Source organism: Magnolia sinica, chromosome 1 (genome assembly GCF_029962835.1).
Source record: "Magnolia sinica isolate HGM2019 chromosome 1, MsV1, whole genome shotgun sequence".
Classification (NCBI taxonomy): domain Eukaryota; kingdom Viridiplantae; phylum Streptophyta; class Magnoliopsida; order Magnoliales; family Magnoliaceae; genus Magnolia; species Magnolia sinica.
The window spans coordinates 58,734,124-58,744,170 of NC_080573.1; the positions used below are offsets into that span (position 1 = coordinate 58,734,124).

The 10,047-nt window shown below is 39.4% G+C and overlaps 1 long non-coding RNA gene across 1 annotated transcript; it reads left to right on the forward strand.

The window, feature by feature from the left end:
- Positions 1-8,669: 8,669 nt before the first annotated feature.
- On the forward strand, positions 8,670-9,077 carry LOC131244903 (uncharacterized). The gene is made up of 3 exons (XR_009170722.1): positions 8,670-8,710; positions 8,810-8,872; positions 9,010-9,077. It is a non-coding gene; the product is annotated as an uncharacterized LOC131244903 (long non-coding RNA).
- Positions 9,078-10,047: the final 970 nt, after the last annotated feature.

The following is a 10,047-nucleotide window of genomic DNA, read 5'->3' on the forward strand; positions in this document are numbered from 1 at the left end:
TTGACCCTTTATTTCATTTATTTAATGTAAATGTGAAAGGCCATTTCTAAGTCAATATCTCCAAGTCCATGTTCTACTAATTTTATTTTTGCAGATATTTTGGGTATTTGAAGTAAGAAACAAGTACAAAATCTGCCACTCAGATTGTGCAAGAATAACATGGAAACTGAGTGTTCTTCTATTTCATTCTGATTATTTTATGAAAGAAGTTGCCTACATTGAATGGAAAATATAATCCTTTGTAACTTTAGGATCATAATACACCACCACACTCCTCAGCCGATGTTCACGGTGGCTCACCATGAAAGAACTCACTCTGGCTTATGTCCAGGTAGCCCTTCCACCTTATGGTAGCTCTCACTTTTCCAAAGCATTAATTATCATGCACCCAAGGGTTTCCTTGATTGCATTCCTTTGTTTTGGTTCATTAGTATTATGCAATTTTTTTCTTGCAAGTAAGTTCCATATTTTCATACAAGACATGATATTGAGCTGAAAACAAATAGAGTTGTAGGAACTAAAAAATAGCCATTTTCTTTGTAGTTGTAGTATATCTTGTTTATTGGTCTTCATTGTTCAGTTGTTAGTGTTGTTATTCCCTGCATTCTACTTATATTATTACTGGGAAAAGTATAAAGGGGCTGTTTGGATGTACCCCAGAAGTTGGATGGAGGGATTTTCTTGGGGGTGGCAACAAAGCCCAATCCATTTAGTAAATTGGACTAAAATCCAGTCTTGAGCCCGACCTGTAACCCCCAAATGTCACAAACAAGCACATCTCAACCCAAATTGCTCAATGGAGGTGATCTAAACTGGCCTAGCTACCACACTTGCAAATACTAGCTTTCAATCTCATAGCCATACTGAGATATCCTCCTTGTTTCATTGACATGCAGTGAGCAAGAAATCTTTTGAAGAATTGCTCTCTTTCCTTCAGAACAACTGAGTTCATGACTAACTCTTTATTAACTTGACCCTTGAAAATTATTACTTTTTCATATGTCGAAGATCTTAAACTATTAAGAAAATAGAAAACAAAAAAAGGGGGAAAAGAAAAAGAGCATCTAAGATCCCAACTGGCTAAACTCATTCAGAATGGCCAGCAGTGTGCAAGAAGAAGAACTTCTAATGGATTTGGAGCAATTCCAAATGAGACGTGAAATGAGACCATTTTTTTTCAATAGAAGGAAAGTGACAGCTATTGAGTTATGGGAAACTCGGTTTACTTCTTATATACCCTTTTACTTTTCCATTCTTCCGTTGTTGGATTCTCTTCAAGGAGCCAATACGTTTGGATTTGTTTGCAATCAATCCATGCTTTGAAGCTCATAATTTGATTGTATTAGTAATATTTTTATAAATGCAAGCGCTTGGGGGTTTAATCTATGTTATAAATGCAAATTCTTCATGTGCATCAATTAGTTTTGGATGTCTTTGATTTTGGATCTTCAAATTTTGATCTGTAGAGGTTTGTTGATCCCACATGCTCGTGTGTGTAGCCTTGCCCCTTTGCATGTCTGAACATGTGCATGGCGTAAATGTTGTGAACATCCAAGTTGTCCTTCATTTCATCCCCAGGCCCAAAAATCATGTGATCCACTCTTCAGGTGGGCCATGGTTATAAGAACAAATAAATGGGCGGAAAACACTTGGTTTGGTCCTTTTTTGCAATGCCATTGCCTTTAACACTGTGACATGCCTGATGAGTGAGCCAGTTTGATTTTTGGGCTAGGGCGTTGACATGGTGGGAACCAACTAACAGATGACTTGGATCTCACACCCTATGCAAGGCCAGCACTTTTAGTGGCATGTAGAGGCACCTTATTAGCACATGGGATCTACAAGCCTCTCAAACCTTTTTTTTTGTATTATTATTATAAAGTTTATCTCATGTTAGAGTTGTGAATTCCCATGGATTTATATGGCTTTTGGTTGTTTCCAGTGTGGATTTTAATTTAGATATGGGTGCATAAGATATTTAAGTTGCATATGAATACACTTTATGGGTTTATTTTGCAAGGAAAAAAAAAACAGAAACATCGTGATAGAAATGAAAATTCTTTGTTGCATTTGATGGGCGTTTGTCTTTAGATTCCGATTTGGGTGGGTTTTTTATTTTAGATATAGACGATTAAAATTTGTTAAAGCATACTTGAGTAGTTGTGTTAGAAATGCGGGCTTGCTTTGGGTTTTGATGGGTTTTGGCTAATGGGATGAGATGTCTAGATGTTAATATTTGACAAAAATGAAGTTTTTGTGGGTTCAATTCCCATTAGAGAAGGAAGTTCTTTGTGGGTTTTCCCTGATTTAAATGTAGTTCCTCATTTCAGATTTGGAAATCTGGTCTATATGTTCATAAAATGGGTTAAAAGTACTTTCATAATGGTTTCGTTCTCTTTATAGATGTGATTCTTTGTTGGTCTTGATGGTTTTTGTCTTTTAAAGAATGTGTATTTAAGTTGGGTTCCTGATTTAGATGTAGAAGCATAATTGTTGTTAAGGCTTACTTTTATTGGCTTAATTCATGCTATGTATATGAATTCTTCACGGGTCTGATTTGGAGAGTGGATGTTATGATGCGGTTATGGTTTTTTATGTTTAAAATTTATATGGATGTACCTTTTCATGTGTTTAGTTTGTTCCAAAAATGCAAATTCGTCATGGATTTTAGATGGATCTAAGTGCATTACCTTTTGGGTACAACGTCCTCTCTCCTTATTTAAATGATTCAGATTTCAATCCCCAACGAAAAAGGCATTTGTTATAGATAATGTTCACAAAAAAACATAGCTAGTAACCCAATGAGGTTTGGGCAAATGGTCTTCACCATAGGTTTACTCCCTATAGGTGAGGGTTCGATTCCCCTCCTTAGCTTTACCCGATACACGTAGTTGTGGGTGATTGCATGTATCCGCAGGGATTAGTCTCACTTCAAAAAAGAGGTGGGATGTCACGCCCCAAACTGGGTGACTAAACTCACAAGGAACCCAATAGCCGATTCCGGCCGCAACAGCCTCCGTGGTGCCCCGTTCTCGGCTCCTGGCATCCATTCACCAGGTTCCGATCTTGGGATCTCACAATGAGGATTTATAACATAAGTCTAAATCCAATAAGAGCATGCCCAAGATCATAACATAGTAACCACAGATAGTAACCATAGGAACACATCATAAAAATCCACTAAAAATTTAAAACTTTGATACAAGGTACGGTGCTCAAAGGAAATACAAGGTCTGAACAACGGTGACTCCAAAAGGTCCTCGGCACACTCCAACGCTCCTCCTCAGCTACTACGGCTCCCTAAAATCACTTGCACACATCAATCGTGCATAAGTTTATAGAAAGCTTAGAGGGCAGTATCAGTGTGCGTAATACCAGTGCTGGAAAGAAATATCAGAGAATGCAAAAGCTCGGCATAAACCATGAACACTATCAATACCATTAGCCATACCAAGGCTAAGCTATGACAATCATGAATGTAATAAGTCGTACCAAGGCTAAGCAAAGAAATACATGAGTATTGGGCGTCATACCAAGGCGATGCACAAAAGGCGTATATAGTCAATGCCAATGCAATGCAATACATGTCAGTCCTCATATAAATTCTACAAATCATATACAGTTCCACTATAGGGAAACCACCGGGGTCAAATACACTACCAGCCAACTGCTGCTCCCCTAACCGCACAGTCTAACGAGCGTAAGAGACCTCACTACCCACCTGTGGACAGCAAATCACCAGCAAGGCTCGATGGTAGCAGACCCATTCACGAGCTGGTCAAACTCAGCCTATCTATTACCTCCTAACTCAAGCGGGTAATGCCACACCCCATCTCAACTGACCATGCTACAGTGGGAGTCATGGCCTAATGGTATAAGGCACTCGAGCGCTCATGTTTCCACTCGGTCTTGAGGTTGAGGCATCTCTTAGTACCATGAAGGTTTAGGGGCTTTCAGCTAATGACATCTAACATGCCCTAAATGCTCAAAAGATATTTTCAATGTACAATACGGCCATTCATGATACTCTTGTGGAGGCTATGGCCCTGATGAAGCAAGGGGCGGATATAAACCATGTAATGGCAGATGCATGAATCATGCATCAGTTCCAAGCATCTTATGTGCTCAAGAGGGGAACTCCATCCCTCTAGGAAGCCATAATATCTTGCCCAATGGCACAACCATGACCACACACACACAATGCCAACCAAGCACACAATGATGTATATGGGTCATGAAGATGAGCAAGATGCGTCATGCGGCGATGTACAATGTCGTACTCTCCGCCTATCTAAGAAGGGACTAGGTCTAGGTACTTAGGTGAATTTTCATAAGGAATCAACCTCTAGTGGGGGCCCAATAGCCTGGGGTAGCCCACGAGACTAGATAGATAATGGCATGGGCCTAAATAATAAGAATGGCCTAGCATTGGTCTATGGTGGACCTTTAACCACCCATAGAAGCAAGTGGGCCTACCTTAGGGCCACAAAGGTGGACATCCAACCACTATTTGTCCCAAGAAGGTAGCCCAAATAATAATCTTTCACGTATCAGGGCCCAAGGCCCACACGTCACCATAAATAAGAGAAGGGCAGCCATAACATTACACATACATACCATATTGGGCCTCAAATAGATGGCCCAAGGCCTACTCAAACATGGGTCCAAGGGCAACACACATAACCCAACCCATATGCAATACTATGGACCCATAAGGAAGGTTAGGGCCCAACATAAAGGTCACCAATTCCATATATTGTGCTGGCCTAGTGGGCAACCGATTACTCAAACCACATGGGCAAAACAATCATGCTCTAGTCAAGTAAACTAGGCCCATAACCCGGCCCAAGAATATAGTTGATTTGGTGGGCAACCAAGGCCCAACCATTTGTGTAATCCAGCACACTAACCCAACACAATGTCATGGTGAAATCAGACCAAGAGTCCATATTGGGCCTATCTAGAAAGTTTCAGCCCATTTGGGCCTAAAGAGTCCAAAAATCTAGATTACATACATGGACCCAAATAACCTAACTATGGTGGGCCTTAAGAGTGCATTAATTAATCTCAAAAATCAGGGGATTAAAGGTATGAATTTATCACATCAAAACCCTCACAACATGGTGGGTCCCACTCCTTAAACTCCAGCCCAAAAACAATAGATACTTATGAAAAATCTTGCTGGATTTTTTAACCCACTATCTAATCGAGCCTGCTGGAGCCCGGTAAATTAAATTTTGTTTGAGACATAAGTCCAAATGGTTCAGCAACAAGGTCAGAGGGCCCCACCACATAGGGAGTGAACCAAACATAAAGAATTAGGTGGGCCACACTGAGTCCAGCAGCAGCCCACATGGGGCGTCCCACAATGGGTTGGGCGGTCCAATGGGCTGGACATCCAACCCTATTCCAAGGCATAAGGTGGGCCCCACCTTGGATGTTCCATACCAAGGTGGACCACGTCCAAGTGTACCACATAAGGGATGGATGCATGGATGAAGTACTACATCGAGGTGGGCCATATCATGGTGGGACGGCCAGCCTTGCTGGACGTCAATACCATCGATGTCCAGCCAGGTGCGCCGGTCCAGCCATTGCACTCAAAACTCTAGTGACCCGAATTGCCCCAAATCTTGTAGGTGGGTCCCAACAAGGGTGGGCCACCTCAAGAATAAATTTCAGAATTTATTAAGCATGCTAAGTATTTTTAAGAAATATGACAGCAATACATATCAGAAAAATCTGGTTGTGCAAAAATCTTGTTGTCCCTATGTTTGGGATCACATGAAGTGGGCCTAAACCTACCCAAACCCTTGAAAATTTTATGGGAATGGTGGTCCTACTCATGGAAAATAAGTGAGGTCCACTGGGATGGCCCACTTATTCCTGAAAATTAGGTAAACATGCACATTTCCACCTAGCTGTGTTGTTGAACTGTCTAGAAATTTTTGGACAGCTAGCCTACTTTGGCCCATCCCATGGGCCTCAATCATGGGAGATAGGGTGTGGGCCCCATTCTACATCAAAGTGGGATTCACACACAACAAAACCCCTAAATAAATTTAGGATAGAAAGGACTACAAACAAGTCTAAATAATAGCTCAAAACTCATGCTCCAACTAGGCCCAAAATCTGGACAGCAACATAGGTTGTCCATATTTCAGCCCATACAAATTAATCAAAGGGTTTATGGCCCTGATTCAACATGTGGAGTCCACCTTAATAGGTTAACAAAATTTCAGACCCATGAGTTCACTCAGACCTCCATGAAGAAGCCATTTTTGGAGGCCACTCAAACCATGCATACATGGTGGGCTTGGACGTCCCATCTAGCTAAGGGTCTGAGATGTTGATGACCTCTCCTTGGTGAGCCACATATCATCAGAATACATAGTAAAAAAATAGAGAGAAAGGGAAAAAGAAGAAGCAAATCGGCCATTGGTGGAAGGTCCCGCCACTAATGGACCTTCCACTCCATAATCCACACCATCCACTATATATACACTTATATGAAAGCTATTATGCATCAAGATAATTTTCTGGAGGGTAGGGACACCTTCCCTACATGCATGTAAATGCCTAGATGGCCTATGAGATGCAAGAATAAAGGAGAAGGCATCATGGTGGGTCCATGGAGAATGGCCCATCACGGAAGGAAATGAGTAGGATCTAGGCCCATAGCCTTCATCCTAGGAGCCATGTAGGACCTCCACCATGGGTTGGTGGGTCCTACATGGTTCCATGTAATCAAGAGAAGAAAAGGAAGAAGAAGATAGGAAGAAAGTCTTCTAGAGTGCACCCACCTTCAAGATCCACCTTCAACTTCAAGTCATAGAATCCATAGCTCCAAAGGTGGGATTCTAATGGTGGTGATGGTGTTAGGAAGGCTATATTGGAAGGAAGAAGAGAAGGTTGCTGGATTTTTGGGAGGGAGGTGGACATACCACCCTTGCAAGAGAGAAAGAAGGAGAGAAATGAGGGAAGAGAGAGAAGGGAGGGGTGTTGTAGAGAAGTAATGGTGGCAAGTGTAAGATAATCATGTTTTCTTGGGAAGAAAAGCAATGATTTCCCTTTTGGGGAAGAAACCCCATAATTGCTTGTAAGAGAGAGAGTTGACTAAAGCTCTCTCTCTCTCTGATGGAAATTAATGCAATTAGGTGGGCTCACCTTAAAAAACATGTAGGGCTAGGAAGTGGGCCCCACCACATGATGAATGACCAAAAAATGCTCAGGTTGAAATCACAAGATGTACACATCGAATTTATGCATGAGACGCAGTGTTGGAACCGCGGGGTCGATGCGAGCATAATGGCATAGGTTTTGAGTCGATCCGAGTCGGGTCTACATGACGCGACTCAAGGATGACCACAAACGCTATCCACAGGTCTCGGGTCACTAGAATTCAACCGAACAAAATGGATACTCAAGGTAGGGTCTTACATAGGGACACCCCGTGTCTTCAAAAAAAAAAAAAAAGCATAGCTAATATATATGGGGCATACTAATCATGGACCCATCTTTAGTGGGGGCAGGACCTTAAATTAAGATTGTTTGGAAATTTGTAAATTTTAACCTCTGACTAATGAAAATTTATTCTTTCAATGTGTTTCATTCCTTAATTTTCATTTTAAAGTCCATTTGATGATTACCAATTACATGGTTTTCGTTTTAGTGTAATATTTAAAAATTTATTCCTTAAATTTGCTTCATTCTTTAATTTGCTTTTCGAAAGATCAGGAAATGTTTACATATATATTTTTTCCTATTGGTTTACTAAATCTTATGACCTATGGTGTCAGCCTTCTTATGTTCAATGAAATAAGGTGAAGGGTTTTCTTTCTTTTTGTTTTTGTTTTTAATAGGTTTTTGATGTGCTTATAATGATTCAAAATGGTTTCAATGGGTCCCCATCCATAAGACATACTAGAAGGCACAGGTTGGCATTTAAGAGGTTCATTTCCTTCCATTTAATACAACTGATAAGTGAACAGCTCTTACTTATATTGATAGTCAAGGTAAAATGCATCATTAACAAAGGTGTGCCAGAACAGGTAATGTTGCGATTGCCGTTGTGGTTTTCTTGTTATGAACAACTCTCATGAGGTTCTTATGTTAGATAAACCATGATAAAATTGACTGATTTTTTTATTTTATTTTTTTGGTTATATATGCATTAGTTCCACCTAACAATGCTTCAATAATTTGATAAATTTTCAGGGAAATCCAGGCTGCTCAAATCAATGGCTTAAATGTGGGTGGAGGGAGCGTACTTGAAAAGGCTGACATTTATATATAGTGTACATTTACATATACATTCAAACAAAGCACTATTACTTATGTATCTTAGGGTCGTTTGGATGAAAATAAATGGAGGTAAATAGCATTTAAGGTATGTTTGTATGCAATTTAATGAATGTACACGAAATGAAGTGGAAGTAAATGGGCCTATGCCCTGTAATGGGGATCAGCCACCTAGAAGTAAATGGATTAGATCATGGATGTGTATGAGACAGAGCTGTTGCATCCTAAGTTTTCATAAAAGGACGTATGTAGTATTTTCCTTATTGTAGTTGGCTCTTGTGGCTCTAGCAACTAATCTAGCTTTTCACAAGGACCTCTTGTGAACTGTTAAATCTTGGCTATGGGAGATATATTCTGCCTTGCCTGTTCCCGACTTAATACTTCCTCAATGACTGATAACCTAAAAGAGGTGTGTTAAAGTTTTTTTATTATGTTTTAAGTTTATTTTAATCCATTAACACACTGTAATTCTTTTTCTCACAAAAATGTCTATTTACATACCCTTCAGGCATTAGCTGAGTTGTATGTGATCAACACATAGTATGAGAAAGCCCTTACGTTATATGCTGATGTAGGTACCCCACTGGTCAGTGTACATGTTCTAATTATCATTTTTAGGAAGTAGCTTCAAAATTAATACTGAAATGTGGTGATAAACTGATTAAATTCTTAAAAGCTTATATTTTTGTTTTTGTTTTTATATTTTAGTTGATGAAGCCTGAGATATTCAGCTTCATTGAAAAACATGGTTTACATGAGGCCATTCATGATAAGGTATGCTACGCTAAAAGTTCTATGAAGAAGTTACTCTTCTATAAATTTCCATACTAAACAAAAAATGAAAAAAGAAAAAGAAATGTTGATCAATTGTCTTCTTTCAGGGCATTTACTACAATGGTAAGAGATAGCATTATTATAAATACTTTCTTTTAAAAAAAAAAAAAAAATAGGCACTGCCTACATTATTAAGTGTAGCCCTTTATCTGACAACAGTAGTTGTTGCTAACTTCAGCCTATTGCTACAGATTTCGTTACACTTTTGGCTTCGAATATTATTTGTAGTTGTATGTACTTTATTCGTAGTTGTATGTACCTTTTTACCACAGAAAGTATGGCTACGGATTAGATCCATAGCTTTTTATATGGCTACAGATCTAATCTATACCCATTGCTTCAAAAGCAATGGCTACAGTCTTGATATAGTCCGTAGCCATGGGTCTTTAGCTATGACTTTTATCCATAGCCTTTGACCCTTTTTTTCTAGTAGTGAGAATCCCACTTTTGACAGGGAATTAAAACTACTAATTTATAACAGTCATTGGACAGTGGGAATTTTTCATTTAGAAGGTCCAAATCTAATAATGGTGGCCCAGTTTAATCATTGTATCATGTTTCTCTCAAAGAGTTAAAAAAAAAAAATCAGAGGAAGGGCTTCGAACTCTGGACATTACTGAAGGCTTCCTATTTAGCACACATACACATGAGTTGGTGTTCAAGACTCTGGTCTACATTTGTGTACAATCGGGTTAGGTTGTAAAGTTGATTGAGGATCAAGGTGTTTGATGGTCCACCAAATGTATGGGTTAGATTTTTTTAAAAGGTGATTTTAACTCATTTTTTTCTTAATTGAATTACCACAAGTGACTAATTTACAATTTAATAATAAGAACAGCTTTTATATCTAAGATCAAGTGTCCTTGAGAGTTCTTTGGGGTGCCATGACATGGATGTATGGTTCATTTAGGT